At 40.9% G+C, this 18093-nt stretch overlaps 1 protein-coding gene across 18 annotated transcripts in view; it reads left to right on the top strand.

Annotated features, from left to right (window-relative positions):
- The window catches only part of camta1a (calmodulin binding transcription activator 1a), a 286785-nt gene that overhangs the window by 196866 nt on the left and 71826 nt on the right, over positions 1–18093 (top strand). The window contains exon 1 of one of the 18 annotated variants that reach the window (XM_077597964.1): positions 15154–15262. The exons of the other annotated variants lie outside the window; for them this stretch is intronic. The gene's annotated coding sequence lies outside the window, so the exon portion shown is untranslated. Of the gene's footprint in view, positions 1–15153; positions 15263–18093 lie in introns of those variants that run through there. 18 annotated transcript variants of the gene reach the window in all.

The following is an 18093-nucleotide window of genomic DNA, read 5'->3' as shown; positions in this document are numbered from 1 at the left end:
CCAGATCTTTCCAGTCCAAGTAATGATTTCATTTGGATCTTCGCCCTACAACTGAGACAGCAGCCAAGAATGATTGGAGGTCATGGGAAATGTCTGCTCATTGAATAGTATGTAGTACATTGTTTTTGTTCTTTTTTTTCTTTCAGTATCAATTTTTCACTTGAATTTACTCCCATTTTAATTACTCAGAAGTTGTTATTGATGGTAATATTCCAGTTTTTTAACTCATTTTCTACGAGTGGCATCAATCAATTATTAATCAATTTCAACGGGGCAGACTGGTGGTGAATAATCATTGCCAAGTCTTTCAGTCAAAAGGTATTGGGTCTCTTTCACCATTTATAGTTAGCCAATGACTTGAATGCGGTCACTTGAAGTTCACTGACTGCAGCGCAACATATGGCTGATAATCTGATGCAATAGATTGTTATTTACAGCCAGTTTGGAGAGCCTTATCACCACAGTGTATTTCAACTTATTGTGTGTGTGGATTGTTATAAGTCTGCTTTATAGTCTCATTGTCAGCCTCTCATGCTCCCATGCTCACTGAAACTGGATAAAAAATAGAGATCTCAACTCTTTCAATGCATCATTGAAAATCTTCACAAAATGATGACAAAAGCATGTCCTAGCTGTGCTATTCTCTACTCAGGTGCAGCTTCTTCTGTGTAAAGTGTGACTTTTAGAGTCCATGTTAAGGTTTTTCCATGATCTTTCCCAAAGTCCTTGGTTTGCACTGAAATCAGTCCTGCTTTCTTTTAGATTTGTTCAGTGCTGTTTAGATTGTCTCTGTGCAATCCAATAACTGCTGATCTTGAACCAAAGTGCTCACTTTTGGAATTGTGCGTGTGTGTGTGTTTGCACCCGGGCATGTCATTCCCACCATGATTCATAATTTTAGATGTGATGTGGACCAAAATCTCATCGACATATTGGTGGTGTATGTGGGAGAAGTGGAAATTAGCTTATTGGTGCTTTGAAATTTTACCCGACTCTGGAGGTTTTCAAGATAAGGTTCAGCCAGCCTGCCTTTTTTTATTAGACTTTTTTTTTTACTTATTTATTTTTTGCTTTGACTGTCATGCGCTGGGTTACAAGCGCTTCATGGCTGAGATAAATGGTGATTTAATAAATTAGTGATTTGGTCAAGGAATAAAGTCAATTTGTTTCTTCTGTCACCACTTACGTTTATATTTTTACTCCATGGGAAATCCAGGATTCATTCACCTCTTGTCTGCGGAAAATGCATACCACGTGTTCTGTAAACAAATGGCAATTTCACACTGTTCCTTTCCCTGGTTGGCCAGTGGCCTTGATGTCATCCTAACGGCAGCACGCCAATGGGCTGAGAGTCAGCCAGTCCGTCTACAACCTTTGCACAGGCCTATAAAACAGAGAAGCACAGAGCAGAAAATTAAAAGCATCATGGAGGTGCTACGCCTGTGCTGCAGAGGAAGATAAAGGTCTTGGCCCTAGATAGAAGCATCATAGCTGGAGATGCAAGCTGGGGGCAGTAGGATTTAATAACCGCAGACTAGGAGTTTTAGGCCTGCAAGCATATAGTGGCAGAGCATAGTAATAGTTTATCGTTGCGTGGCCGTAAACTGCAAACCCCTGTGATTAATAATGTGTGCCATCTCATGGGAGCGGCGTCCAAGTTTTACCGTCCTGTGTATTATAGATAGACGTGGTCCACTTTGTGTTGTCATTCACTCTCTCACACTGGTCGCCATGTCTGTCATCTACCAGGATCAAACATAAAATGTTTTCCAGAGAGGCATTGGTCCTGTCTGACATTTGGATGAAGTCTTCACTGATTCTGTTTGATAGCCGGGTTCCTTTTAGTGGACATCACCAGCTACATCTGTCATAAAGAGAGACATAACATGATTCATCTCTGAGCTTGACATTTTTGTCACACATTGCACAATAACAGATGAATTCAATAGTGAATGGAGAATACATATAAATCACCATTTTATTAGCATGTTTTGCCATGTTGAAACACTTTTACAAAGGCTCAAATTCATCCATTCACACATACATTCTACTTTCAAATACATTTCACTGACACCCCAATGGGAGCAATTTAGGGGTCTAGTGTCAAGCCCACTGACACTTCCACAGTGGGCAATTGTAGCTGGGATTGTAGCAATGACGCATTCATAAATGGATAATTCTCTGCAAACCCATGCTTTTTCTTTTAAATTGTCTTCAGAAAGTATCGGTTCAAACTGCAAGATACGTTGTTGAAATGTGTTTCCTTTTTTTCTTTTTTTAAAATTACAAGTAATGTTAGTGTGGAATAATAATTCAGAAGCACCGCCTTATATTGTTATTATTTAACATTGCATATAAACACAGAACTCAAATGGATGTTGAAAAAAAGCTTATATTGTTATTCTTATGCTGTCATTAATTAAAATGGAACAGAATGATAATGGAACTATTTGAATTGGTCATTGACTAAAATTGAGAACAACTGGGTGGACAATCTGATTGTGGAAAAAAAATATTAAAATTAAGTATTTTTGTTTTAAATTAAGCATTTTTTTAAATACTGAGTACCCGTCCAACAATTGATAATCTTTCATTGCAAGATACAATGATGTATTTAAAACAAAAACATCAAGGTGACTCTGACAAGATAAAAATACCAAATATTTTTTCAACTGTAAATAAACCCTTATTTATATTAGGTTGTTATAACTGGCTCAAAATAATTCAATGAGTAATGTCTGTGCTCTCACTGTTTTAATGAGTTTAAGTGTCTGCTGTATACAAACGTGGTGCTGACTTGCTGTGGGTGCATTTGATAAAATCACAATGAATAGCAGAAGGAACTAATTGTGTGTGAACTTAGACCTTACACGTAAACAAGCTGTCACCCTAAGATACCACACCACATCCATGTGTGAGTGAAATCACAAGTTACTTATAGTATGTGTTCATATATTCAGTATTATATCCACAATATTGCATTTTTGGGCTCAGTTAGAGATCAGTTCACAGTATCATTGCAGGCTTGATAATCAGTATCATCTTCAAGACATCATGGTCTACCACTCTGTCCCCTTCCCACCTTTAGAGTCCACAGAGGCCCATTTGGCTTCCTAAGGGCAAAAGTGTGAGCGCATGGCCACACCGCCATAAAGCATGATGGGTAATAAGTGGAAATGGCAGTGATCCGGCACTCACTGTTCTCGCTTTCCCAGTTCACAAATGCCAGTGGAAGATGTATCTATTTGTAGGGTGACCTGAGTTAGAGCGCTTGCTGCCACGGTCTGGTTATCGCTCACTCCTGCTCTTTGACCCCAAAACATCAACTCCCCTCATTTTTTCTTATCACCTGTTCTCTCATCTCCTCTACTCCATCCAGTTTTTATTTAAACTAACCTGCCCTCCCTCTCATTTTCATTGGCCTGCCACACCCTCCCTTTCTCTTTGCGCTGACTCATCTCCGTCTTGTTTTTTTTTTGCTTTTAACAATCAAGAAGCTGTTTGACGTTTTCTCATACTTTCATCCTGTAACCCCAAAACACACACACACACACACACACAAACACAATTCTTCAACACCCTGGCCTGTTCGATCCTGGAATTCCTTCCTTCATTCCTCTCATCTTCGCTGTCTTTCCCTGAGCTGGCTGTGCATGCAGCTCCTGAGTGGCAAGGTGACATTGTGTGTCATATCAGCATTCTACGGCAGTCCCCTTTCTCTCCAGAGAGTAATTATTTCTTTCAGAGTGAAAGGTTCAATTTGCTATAAAAGAACAAGAGCCTCAGGTATAGCGGCGGCAAGGGTGGGAGTGACGACGGAGGGAGTGATAGGGGGTTGGAGGGGGTGAGACAGGCGGAAAGGAGTGAGAGCCAAAATGTACCCTCTGAGTTTTGGCCACAATGTTCTCAAGGGAGTAACATAATGTGTGTGTGTGGCGGTGAGGGCAGCTGGAAATTCTGGGTGACGTCATTGCACCGTTGGTTGCCGCTCCGGTCCAAAATGAGGTTACATCACCAATAGAAAAAGTCCTGTTATCCCTTTTTGAATGTAGACCAGTCTATTAATATAACTATTGACTCTGCTTAGCCATTTTAGGCTGGAAAATGGATGTCAAGTTTCTGGAATCGTACCTGAAAGTAACACTTCAATAAAAGTAAAAGTGTAGTATCTTAGCAGAAGAAGTTAGGCACATTATTATACTATACTTAAAAATTGTACGTCTGGGATAAGTTATCAGACATGTTTTTCTCATTAAACATTTATCTTGTGATTTCTTAGTTGTATGCCTTTTTCTATTGGAATGTTATTTTTGATGTATTTTCTTTACTTCAAAAGAATAACTGTTTAGCAGCGATCATGCCTCACAGTTTTCAGGTTGGGGGTTTAATTCCAGACTCCCCATTCCTATAGTGTGTGTTTTATGGTGATCTTCCTCCAGCAGTTTACAAAAATAATTCTTCAGTCAGTTTAAGTTCACCTGTTGTTGAGCACAATACACGTTCCATATAGCTTGTCACCCAAGACTGGCCAGTAGTGCTGTTCTAAAAATAGCAACCACCCACACAAAAATACGTGCCGTACTTGTAGCAGGAAAAATACATCATAAATAGACTGATATAATGCTCCTCTATGTTTCCTTCTATCTTGTTGAAATGTCGCTCACCACTGGGATTAAGACGCCTCTCCAGACAGGCCAAGGCACTTATTTAAAGCAGCAGACCTGTCACAAGGACTATTTTAAGTGGGGACTTCAAGACAATTGCTTCCGCTTTCCTACATGATGCTGGCTCTGAGTTATTATGCACTGTTTTAGTGGCACGATGTTCCTTTCGCCACTGGATAAATTGAAGAATAAGAATAAATAATGGATGGATTGTGAATACTTTATTACATTTGTTGCCATTTGATAGTTCGTGTAAATGAGTCTTTAACAAGTCTTTGTCATAATTTAAATACCATGCCTTTCAGCCAGTATCTGTCCAACCGTTTGCCTTCAGGTGATTCATTGCAAACGAGTTGACTGATCATTACATTTCATGAATCCCTGCAAAGATTTGTGCTTATTGGACATGCTTCGGGCTCTAAGCACCATATCAAATACAAAAGAGGGGTCCAATGCTATATGCTTTAGTCTTTTCATGTTCTTCAAAGAGAAAGGACACTTTCCTCTGACATTGTTTTCCTGCCGCATCAAAAAAGCATATACATTTTACTATCTATTCTGTTGACAAAAGGATTTGAATGTTTCAGTCGATGCATTTTAATACTGCCACATGACACACTTGATGTAGCTTTGTCTTAAAGTAAACAAACATGAATCCCTGATACTATATTGTGGCCATGTTGTGTTCATATACTGTATAGCCGAGATAGTAATAAAATTAATAGTTTAAGGTACATGATTTTTGTTCATGTCAGGTTCTCTGATTTTTTTGTTAGTGTCAAAATTACGCTTCTAAATTGAACTAAGTGTGTAGCTGTGTCCAGAAACGTATTATTGGTCTTGAAAAGCACTAAACCTTGTGGCCTTCTTGCTGGCTTTTGTACAGTACTTGCATAAGATTTACAATGACAAAAAGGGGAGATAAAACTCATTTGCATACCCCCTCACAGTGGCATCTATTAAAAGTCGGGGGGAGAGAGAAGAAATAAGGAAGTGGAAAGAGGGCACGGAAAAAAATAGTGTTTACGAGAAAGAGAAAAGACGACATCTGATGCCACTGGATGGCGGCTGCTGTATTTCTCTCACAGGCTTTGGAGCAAATCACACTCGATTGCGCATATACACATTCAACATCTCCTAGGTTGTATAAATCACAGTACTCTGCTACTGAACCAGCATATCCTGGCCAACATGAACAATTACGCCGCAAGCCCCCCCAACCTCTTGCTCAGATAACAAAGCATCGTATCTTAATAAGCATCCACCATGGGGAGCTAATGGTCTCGCTTCTCCTTTTAATTTTATACATACCTAACTATGAGATATTAATAATGAATACAGCGTAAACAACAGTTTAAGATGCCGACCACGCCATTTTGGACTAATTGGCTCATTAAACGTAACATTAGGTGGGAGGTGGGAGAGGGGCCCTTGATTGGGAGCTCTAGGCCCTAGTCAATGCGAACGCTCAGAGATCATTGATCTTTAGCCAGCCTGCATTGCTCTGATTAAAGAGCAATAAAGATGGGGCTGCTTCCCTTCGGCTCCATAATACTGACGCAATTTCCTGAAAGTGCCTGACACATTGCCAAAATGGTGGCTGAAATTTAGTCTTTCATGATGCCTCCTCCCGGTGTCCTACACCGTAACTGGCCTTCTAGGACCAACCAGGCACAGCTGTGGCCACGCTGACACTGCTCGGAGTGGCAAAGGTGCAAAGAGGTCCGAGGATGAGATCAACGAGAAAGTGACTGGAACACGTCCATCAGTTCCAGGGCATTCAGCGTTTCGAGTCGTGCGTGATGTATGTGTGCCATTGTCTTTATGAGCGCTTCAGCTAAGCTCATCTTTCATGTTGCTGCAGGGCCCTCTAAAGTGCTTCTGGATGATACCTTTGTTTCCCTTGAAACGTTTAGGAGCCCAAAAATAGACTGAAGAACAGCTGCTAAAATGCAGCCTTACATACAGTACTTAGTACCTTGGAAAAAGAGAGTATCGTCATCACATGCTCATATACGTGCGTGCATGCTTGTTTCCTACAAAGAGTCCTATATCTACTGGAATTAACATCACCTCAAAAGATATGCGCGAGAAGATTCCTGACGCATTTTTCTCAAACATATTACAGAACATTTACTAGTTGGAGTGGCGTAAAGTCAGCTCCCACTTTCCCAATTTCTACAAACCATTATGCCTGTATAATTGTCTGAATGACAAAATGTAATCGGTGATAGCTGTTAGAGGAAGTACAATTTCTTGTAAAACATTTGATTTAGATCATTAAAAAATCGACTGTGAATGCCTGTATACCTTTGTCCGCCTTGTACGTCATCGTACATTGTCATTATTTTGTGAAAGTCTTTAGTTTTGGGGTCTCTGAGGTTATAAAGTAGATGTTTTGTGCCTGAGGGTTGGAATATGTTCTTTTGTTGGCATGATCTGCAGATCCCAGATTGAGTTGATGATGAAATATGGGGAATGGAGGCCAGAGGCATTTGGACTGGGTCAGCACGAACTTAACGTGACTGCCTGCTCTGGCTTAGAGTTTTATTGCAGCGCTCAGTCAGTTCGGGCATTAAGCTGAGTTCTAATAAACATCCAATATGTTATCACAGACTCTCACACACGACGAGATGGTACTCTGTAAAACCACAACAAGGCTGCAGTAACCTTTTTATACATGATGTGACCCCTTAAAAGCCAAACTAGACTTGATTAGTTGTTGTGGGACTTCAACTAAGTTGCTGGTGGGAAGTTCACACAAGACTAGGATGACTGAGACTCTAAATAGACATGAGACTAGTTTGTTTTCCCAAAGAGACAATGCTACTAAATGATATTGTTCACTGATACGGGATGATATGTGGGGGGAAAAAGGATTCTGTGAAGAAAAGACTTCTCACTGATATGAAATGTTGTTTGTCTCTGTCAACACAAGGTCAATATGCAGTTACCTTAAACAAGATTCATACAGGCCTTCATCTTTCCCTGCTTGTAACAAATGATCTTTGCACCTTTGAATGCATCGGTGACAATATCTGTTAAAGAGAGAAATACGCCAAAATGGTTGTTTTACATTTGTAAGGCCACGACTTTACTACTTACACCACTTCGATATTCCATTGAACTACACTAAGTGGATTTACCTTAGAAGGACACAGGAGTTACTTTTTCCTTTGGTCTTTCAGATATTGATTTTGATAAATGTTTTTAGATCGGCGCGCTTGCAAATAAACGTATTTCTCCCTACATGGCTAATCCCTTTGACTTGAAGCCCCCACGTCTTTTTTCACACCCAACAAGCATTACAATGAGTGGAGAACGTGGAGCAGCAGCATAGCAAGAAATCAAACCACGATAACGACTGCCTCGAGCTAGGTTTAAAGCCCGAGCTGATATCTTCTGCGCACAGCCCTCCTCCTCCTTCTTCCCATCTCTCTCTTGCACCCTCATCAGACTGTCGCCCTGCTTCCAGCCTGCCTTTGGTTCACCTTCCTGTGCCCTACGCTGCCCGTTGCCCCACCTTCCTGATCTCATCTGGAGACCAAGCAGGTGCTATGGCGAGATAGAGGCAGGCTGAGAGCGGCATCTCCTCCCAGGCTAGCGACGCTTGTTCCTTTCTTGCCGTTTTATGCTGAGACAATTTCTCTGAAGAAGCATAAAGGAAGCCAAATCTGAACAGTAAACATCATAGGAGTAGAAACCAGCTATTGATGGTCTTCTGTACACGATGACATTCATAGTTCTTCGGAGCATTTGAGCCTGTGCACAATTCATCTTGTTTGAAGCACAATTTTCTCTTTTAGCAATGCACCTGTAACTTTCTGCATCTTTGTTTTTAGTATTAGCAAACTCACCATCACTTCTTTGACAATTAGAAACCGTTTGAAAAGTCCCTATCTTCACCTGAAGGAATTAAGTAGAACAGCAATGATCCAGACGCACAGTTTGAGCAGTCAAGTCATGTCTTTCAGTCAGTCCACACTGTGTGAGCACGTCTCTCGTCAGCTTTGACTTTCTGTCACAGGCGATTACTTTGTACAGTGTGAGTTGGAATTTAAAACCTAACACTTTTTAAACTGTATGCTCAGCTTTTGGATGAGGAGTGTTGCGCCCCTGGATTTAACTTGTTTACCCTACAAGGACAAACCATTCACCAAAAAACTATTTAGATTCTTCAATAAACCTCACAACTATATTTCTAACAGTGACAGGAGATTCAAATGCAACTATACCTAATATGCTGATTAATGGACAACCGATTTAAGTTGAACCTCCTTAAAAATTGGTGATGTTAAAACTGCCTCCATCCATTCTACATTGCACGGGGAAGCAGCTTTCCTAGTATCTCTTTTCATCGGTCCCATCCCATCCTATTAATACTTTCTCACATCAACTAACATACGTCATGTTTGCCGTAATCCGAAAAGGCAGCATTTTCCATTGACCTCTACGTCGTCAGACTTTGATTTTCAGTCAAGGTTAGCAGCCGTCAGCCACATGAGGGAGAGAGCTAGTTCAAAAGTTCAAACCACATGCATGTAAACACATGAGGTGCACCAAATACACAAACCAAAACTGACAGAAACTGTAATAGGTTTTGCTTTGAATCAGAGGAGCCACAGGTCACAAGAAGTTACTGTCAAAGAACGACATGATTCATGAAAAGCAAGCAATACCTAATGTGAAACAATGTGTTATAGTCCTTTTCAGCCAGACCTTTTGACACACAGTCCCCTATGGCTTTCAGACTAAAATAGAAATAGAATTTGAGGTGAGATGATGTATACCCACAATCATTTTCTTTGGTTACACCATAATTAAAGCCTTCTCAACAGAGGACTTAGTGCCACTGCAGATTTCGATGGGATCGACTGGTAGCAAAAGTGAGTCTGCACAGTTCTAATCAATGACAGTGTGACTAAATTAGCAGTTAAAATCTATTTTGGTGAGCTGTTATTTGGATTTTGGAGAAATACCTCTGAATCCTCTTCTCTCATTCCAACGGACTAATAGCTTCTCTTCCTACATATATGACCTTTGGTCTTCTCTAATATCTTTCCTGACAATTCCAGACTCATCATCACTCTGCCAAAATGCACATTACCTGCCACCAGTTTGAATCTATACTTGTCCTTTCTAACTGCATTGAATGTAAAATTCCAAATACTGAATTTGATATCCTTGCCATCTTAACTGTGCACCAAAGCACATTGGACATCCCATATTGATGGGAATGGATGACAATGATGGAATTGGTGATAATTCCCAATTGTCCCACTTGATCAAATCATTTTATATATTTTCTGCACCTGAAATCCAGCTGGGTTTATTAGCGGTAATTATCAACCCCCTTCCCATCTCGTTTTGTTCTCTTACTTTTTAGTTTTACTGACCCACTCCAATTCACATTCTCCAGACATTTCATCTCATTTTCTGAACCGTTTGATCCTCATTAGGGTCGCGGGGGCTGCTGGAGCCTATCCCAGCTGACTCCAGGCCAGAGACGGGGGACACCCTGAATCGGTGGCTAGCCAATGGCAGGGCACAAGGAGACGGACAACCATGCACACTCACACCCATACCTAGGTACAATTTAAAGCCTACCAAGCATGTTTTTGGAATGTGGGAGGAAACCGGAGTACCCGGAGGTAACCCACACAGGCCCGGGGAGAACATGCAAACTCCACACTGGTGGACAGATCCTGGATTTGAACCTTGGACCCCAGAGCTGTGAGGCCGATGCGCTAACCACTTGCTCCACCGGGCCGCTCTCTCCAGACATTTGTTTGAATAAAATATTTTATATTACTTTTTCAGCCTATTTTAGAAATGTGTTGTGCACCGCAATCTACCCTAGGTCTTTTGCTGAAGGTCGCCTTGACATACAGATAAACACAAACATTTACTGGAGCCCACTTATACATATTTTAAAGGTAAAAGGGCAACCTCACATACTACCTATCATCGATGCTCTTGCGTGCCGTTTTATTTCCTTCCAGCAGTGGTGCTCCTGATAAACTGGACAATTGTAGGATCTTTCACATGTAGTGTTCCTCAGTCAAGTTAGAGTGAGTGTGAAGACTACAGAAAAGACCCAATCCTCTTGGGAGAAGCTTTTTACTCCCAGTTTGTGTTCATTTGTCCACCGCTTCCCTCGGCTGCCTTTGGGAGCGACTCAGCACTTGTTTTATTGGCCGTTACTGTTTGTCAGAGAGCAAATCGCTTTTTACTCACAGGTGCGGGAGGAGTATAAGTGTGAGTGTTCCATTAGTTTTTGCATCACCTTGGACTATCTGCTTTGCACATTCCTCTCTATGTCTCTCACTTTCTCTCTGGCTCGCTTGCTCTCTCTCACAGTGTTTTCATTTGTTTATATTAACATGAGTATACGCTTACATTTGAGTGGCTGCAAAGCAGATGATAGAGCCGGTTCCCTCTGTGGTGTTTATTATCACATTTTGTGTAATTATATAATTACCGCAAATCACCCACCTGAGGTGTCGGTCTTGTTGCAACACTCTATTGCAGCACAAACGACATCAACACTTATCACACTCATTAACAGACTACTTTCTCTTATCATTAGCCCTCGAACTTTGACTCTTTTTTTTCTATCCGGCGTTTGCTTATTATAACGTGACTTTATTTACATTCAAGAAAAAAAATGTGTAGGCGTGCATGTGTGTCCAATTTTCACACTTGCCACGATAAAGTAATCAAGATGAAAAACAGTGTTTTGTTTTCATCACCAGTAAACTTGTCAAGAAATAGTGTTTAATTTGATGGGACTTATTTTGATGTTAGAGCTTTAAAGGGTTAAAATGCAATTTTTGTTTTCCTCAGTCATTTTAATTTAAGTGCTTATAAAGGAGAGGTTGTGTTGAGGTGATTTGGAATTGCAAAAGACATATCTCACATTTCAGAGAACATGAAATACAATATTGCACTCCATAATAGTCTTCAAAGTCATTACGTATGCCAGGTTTAGTAATCAAAGATATTGTTTTCATTCCCATTTGCATCCTGGTGTCAGTTTATTTTTGTGTTTGCCAGGAAATATATTAAATGTCATTTAAGCCTTTTCCAGAAGTTGTTTGGGATTTTGTTAGTCTATGTGTGTGTGTGTGTGTTGGCTGTCTGGTCCTCATAATTTGTCATCCCTCAGAAATTTTATTAATATGCCATTTGGCAAGCAAATCTCACGTTTACTCCCCCGTCACCCAACTATTTAAAGCTCCCAGCTTAATTAAATTTCACCCTCAGCAATGGACACAAGTATAAAAGATGGAGACAAGTCCAAGCAATGTATTTACAACAGTCAAGGGGACCCAATGACATTTAGATCAGAAATTCATTATGACAACCTCCATATCTTAATAGTGCTTCAAAAGAATTTGAGACAGGAGCTTAATGTACGTACATCTGATTCTTACTATACACCCACAGACACACAAACTGCAGTATCTATGCAGCCACTGAGAGGCATTATGCTCACTGACAGCATGACAGGCTGGCACCAAGAGACCCCCAAACATCTCGCCCACATAATGAGATAGGGCACAGCACTGGGGGCTCTGCAAAAAGAGCTAATGGAACATTTCAGTCCATATGAAGCACAGGGAGGACAGACGGACACCCCCGATGGATAAAGCAACCCAAGACAGACCGAGCTGGGATGAGCAACTCTGGCAGGCGCACTGAAGGTATCACAAAGTGGCGACAGACAACACTTGTTCATCAAATGAAAACTGAGCTATAATTAAGGAGGCGTATGTTTTGATTAGATAGCATCACTCAGCTCAGCTCGCCAAGATTAAACTGCTTGTGTCGTTTTCTGTGATTTTATTTATTTTTTCCTCACCCTTCCTTTTTAATGCTGCAAGAGGGGCACCATACCCTCCTTAAAATGTTGGAGCAACAATTTACAGGCCTTGTCGATATGCTATATTTTACTTGAAGCCTCTTTGTAGCCACAGTTTCAATGGCCTCTCCATTCTTATTGGTGATTAGGGAGATACCGATGGAGGTCATAGTCTTCTTCTGCCCTCCAATTGGCTGGCCATTAATTCAGTGTCTCCTGCCTGGTGCCCGTACCTGGCTGGGATAGGCTGCAGCACACCCAGAGACTCTTGTGAGGATAAGCGTTACCTCGATTTCCGCAGTTAATCTGTTCCAATAACCACCCGTATTAAATACATTTCCGCAAAGTAGGAACCCCATATATAAACTGCCGTCTTTCTTAAAAATATATTTGATAGATTGCTGTTATTTTGGCGATGTTATAGTCATTATTTTTTTTTCTGTGTTACTTACAGATAAACCAATTTTGGTGAAAGAATGCCATAGTAGCCCAAATCACATCACATTGAAAAGAATCTCAGACAACAATAGGATGCATATCTGCATTTGTATAGAATTGGGTGTCCTTTAGAAAGAAACATTACCATGTGATTTGCATTGAGGCTATCAAAGTTTCATGGGTTTATGCACATACGTATGCTGTACTCATCATGTGAGTACTGAGACTATATAATCCATATGTCATGAAGATGATAATAATGTTGGCATATAGCTGACTTGACATCCTATTGGCTGTCAGGACGGCTGACAGCGCAATGTGACAAATGATGCAAAAATTTCATGTCATGCTGGTGACATTGAACAATGTCATTGCCGCAATCAAATGTGGAGCTCGTTTTCCAATCACTGACCTAAATCTTCATAATGTCACTTGGACCCCACATGTTATGATTGAATGAGTGTGTGATTGTGCGCTATTTGTCACAAGAAGTCATTAAAGAGCTCAAATATCATAATCAGACGGCTATTTGTAAAGCCATCATTCAAACACTGCGGTTGCAGGAAATCCACATTGTTCAGGGTCTTGTGGATCCTTTTTACTTTCTCAGCTCAACTCTTATTTTACTGTGAAATGGCAACGGCACATTGTCTTTAAAAAAAAATCTCTAAATAACATCTGCTCTGTGACAGAAATTATGTATTCTGGGAACAACAACCTTTCCACATTGGGGCACATTGAATTAAATTGTGGTACATCCTGTGCAAAAAAATAAGAAAATATGACAGCATGTATCATGTGTCCCAAGAACATTTTAATGATAACTGGTTCTATTGTTTGTCTGGATGACAGCTCCATTTCCCAATGATTTATAGCACGTGGCTTTCGGAGAGATGCTATACTTATTACTTGTAGTGTTATATGCTCAAAGAAAACTAAATGGACACTGTACAACTTCTCTGCTCACTAGATTGCTGCCTCTGTTGTTGTTTTTTTAGTTATTTTTTCTAGGTATGGTTAGGTAGTGTAGGGGTATGTTTGCATTGTCAGCTGACCATTGACTCACAGGGTCATATTTAGTTTTATGTTTGTGCACCAATAGGCTGGGGTTCCCCCTCTGAATCCTCATTAACAACCAGACACAGTCGCCACCTGGCGGTTGAATGATTTTACACATTCTGGTAAGAAGAGTCACTTGAGCAATTACAGCAGACTTTAGGACTTAAAGATGTTTATAGTGGGAAAAATAAGGAGGAATAGATGTAAGGGGATGGAGAAAGAGGCAGGTTGTCGTTTTGAGGGATTTAGTTACAGTAGTGTGTAGATCAATTATTCAGCAGAGGCATGCATGGACGCAGGATTAATGGTGCATACTGCAAATAAATCAAGCACTGGACTCAAACGTCTCGGCAAGAGAGGAAAACGGTACAAGGCAAACATGGAGACGCGTTTGACGTTGGCATTTTGAATTTATACTACACCATTTATAACCTTGAGATTTCACCAGAGAATGGGAACAAAGAAACCATTCACACTACAAATAACACACAGATATGAGCAAGTAATGTCCACAAATGTCCACATTATTTAATATCAGGCGGTGAACTGGGCTGCGAACAGCTAAAGTGTTTTTTTTTTTTTCCCTCGCAGATATGAAAAGCCAAGACCTTATATTTCCTATTAGGAGCTGAAACGATGCTATATTTTGCAGCCTCTGTGCATTTGGACTGAGCACTATGACTTTGTCCTGCGTCCTTGTTGCTTTATTTGTCAATAATATGAAATGAAATTGTACAGTATGTATTTAGTATCTTGCGGAAAAACACCTGGACAATAGCTTGTTTGTACGGAAAGTTAAATGGTGCTATATCATGGCATCTTGACTCAATGAGCAGAATATCAAACTGTACAGACAGGACATGGAGCAATTTGACGACTATTGATTTGTATGAGAAAAGGCATATTTTTTAGTGCTATTTGAATTTATTGGTGAAATAACGTTTGACAATCGCATCACTGCTGTTGATATCCTAATGTAAGGGTGTCAAAACTATTCCACAAAGGGCCGAAGTGAGTGCAAGTTTTAATTCCAACCAATCAAAAGGACACCTTTTGACCAATCTGATGTCTTACAAGTGTAATCAGTTGAATGCAGTCAGGTGCTGCTTGTTTCAGCAGAAGCCGTATTGGTTAAACTGTATGTGCTGGATCGATTGAAAGAAAAACGTCCACAAACAGCAGCCCTTGAGGACTGGTTTGGACATCCTTGCCCTAAAGCGGTGATTCTCAAACTGAGGTATGTGTACCACTAGTGTTAGACTGGTAAAGGAATTACTGAAATAATCATAAACAACATATATATTGTTGTTGTTGTTGTTGTTCTTGTACATGAGAATTAATACAGCAAATGTTTGAAGAGCAGTTCAGCTTTCTTGAGGCTGTAGTTGATAATAATAACTAAAAGCAAGTATTGTGCAAAGAATGAATTATTTTTGCGTTATTTTGTGTGTTTTTCAGCATTTTTTAAAATCACACAACTGCTAGAAAGGCATTTTTCTACTTTTTTTGGTCTGTGTTGCAACCCCTTTTGTATATGAGCCCATATTCATCTCCACAAACTGAATTGCTTCACTTTTTCATTCCATTTCTGTGTGTACCTGTGTTCTTAAACTGTTCATAGTCCATTATGTGAGTTAAAAAGCTTAAACAGGCTTTTTTCAAGGGTACCAAATAATATTTCTGTTTCTATGGTTATTTTCCATTTTCATTCATTTGACAAGGACAAGGTTCATGTGCACTTAAGTGCCCTAAAAATGTTTGTGAAACCTGAAGCTTTTACCATTACCTCCTGGTCTCAAGCTTGAATTTGTAGGACTTTGGCCTTGTGATGGAAGAGAGCCTCAGACATTTTTTCATTTAAGGAAGTCGTGGGAGGATTAAAGCAGAGGATGGTGGCATTGTGCTGTGCCCCACTTGGTGGCTCCCTTGCTGGGAAGTTAGGGCCACAGGTACCCTCAGTGAGCGTGGAGCCAGGCGTGAGGCCAGCGGAGATGCATGAACAAGCCAGTTTACAAACATCTCATAATAACTCAGGCAGAAGAAGCCCTCCGAATTAAAGTGTCACTTTTCATTTGATTTGCTTTCCCTCTTTTTGGCTTGCTGGCTGATCTGCCCGCTCCAACGCTGCTGTCTGCTTTCTTCCTCTTTCCCTCCCTTGCATGCTTCCCCCACATCTCTCCACATTCGTCGCAAGTCTGCACAGAACATGGACCCTTTCACTTGCCTTCCCACTGTCTTCATCAGAGGGCTGCCTGAGGGCATTCAGGCGGCTCCATCTGCCCGCTGCTCTCTGTGCCTCCACGTTAGCCCGCCACACTTTCACTGTGCGGGGCCGCCTTTCTCTGTAAATGTGTCTTTTGTGTGTTTGCTCGAGTCTGCAGACCTCTTTACCCCCTGCACGGACTCGAGTGTGAGCGCCGGCATTGGCGAGATTCAATATTTTTGACTATGGAATGCAAAACGATCATGCACGCCGGTGTTATCTTGTCGAAACCAGGCCAGAAAGCAACAGAGAAAAAGTTGTGTAGCTGCTACGAATGTTTTCACTGAGAAATGTGCATTTGGGTGTTCTTTCCGTTTTATTCAGTTGGCTCATCAATTGTCCCCAATTCTTGGGAGCAAAATATAGTTTGGCCAGTTTAGTGTCTAGTAGCACCTCTGTGATCATTATTGTCATCGCCTCTAATCTAATTTCCACATGGGGAGAGGTGTTGCCAGATTTGAGGGTGACTAAGGACACGTAGAAAGAAGCAGATGAAGGTTGTTGCCGCTCTGTCTTCTGTGCAATATTGAGTGGAGGCAGACCAGCCAGCAGTCCTTAATTGGGCACCAAGGGCCACAATGAAGTCATCTCACAGTATGTACAAATAGATACAGTGTGATATGAAATGTGGGTTTGCTAGATGGGCACTGTCTCATGCAATGTCTATTGGCAGGTGTTGTTCAGCCCAATTTCATGCCTCTGTGAGCGAATGTGCACCCGGACGAAAAGCGCTTCCAGGTCGGCCGCAGCAGCCACCGCCCTGTGGTTCAGTCTCGGCTTTTATGTGCAGTCGGTTGTGATCGGGTGGACGTCCTGTCACATGGCGGGGTTCCTTTGCTCTTCTTTGGCGTACAATCAATGTTTACCGACCCAGTGTATACAGGTGATACAGTAATGGGGTTACCAGATGCCCCTAACCAAAGAATCTATAGTTTCCAGAGTATTCAACCTTGCATTTTTCTACCCTTTTTGTTTTTGTTTGTTTGTTTTTATAAATTGGTCCTAGAAAAACTGCACATGCGTATAAATCTGTTGCCAAAAAGAAAAACAACAGTTTAGAAATACATTAATTAAATTACGATATAATAGTGACAATAACAGAGCAGACTTCTAATAGCATTCAGTGCATCTGCAGCCAACTACAGTGCTCTCTTCAGTGGACGACATCTCTCCAGAGAGTATGTTGCCACGAGCCTCTGCACTCATTTGATGGTTGTTTAAGAAAAAACGCTGTAGAGTGCAATGTGTAAGCATTTTGCTCACACGGCCAACAGCCAAACGAAACTACACACCCAGTCTGCAAAGCCCTTTGGCCAAGTAGCTCGCTGACCAGCATCATCAAAGAGTGGAAAGAATTGCAGGTTAGCAAATATGATGCATTAAACGATTTACCAATTTTAGCTGTGTGATATTTTGCAACAAGCAAACTTGAACCCCACTGGTTGCATTTGATGAGGCTATTAGTCATTACTGTTGTTTCTGAAAGAGAGCAGCAGTATTTCATCAACTACACAGCAGAACTCAGCCTGTGAATGTTTAACCCATTGCTTGCCATTGAGGGTGATCATCCATCATCCATGGTCATCCAATCCATTTGAGCCAGGAAGGTTGGCTGTGAGCTTCCCACCTACATGCTTGTGTGTATATATACAAATAAATCAAATATATAAAAAAATATTTACAAGTGAATGATGCACTCAAATATAGGCAAAAACTACAAAAAAGGCGATAGTTCACTTTAGTCTAGACCACAGTAAAGTGCGGTTCCTTTTTCACATTGCAATTTTTGCAATCGACCTCGGATT

Source organism: Stigmatopora argus, chromosome 1, assembly GCF_051989625.1.
Source record: "Stigmatopora argus isolate UIUO_Sarg chromosome 1, RoL_Sarg_1.0, whole genome shotgun sequence".
Classification (NCBI taxonomy): Eukaryota; Metazoa; Chordata; class Actinopteri; order Syngnathiformes; family Syngnathidae; genus Stigmatopora; species Stigmatopora argus.
Note: the sequence above shows the minus strand (reverse complement) of the source record. Positions and strands in the feature narration are given on the sequence as shown.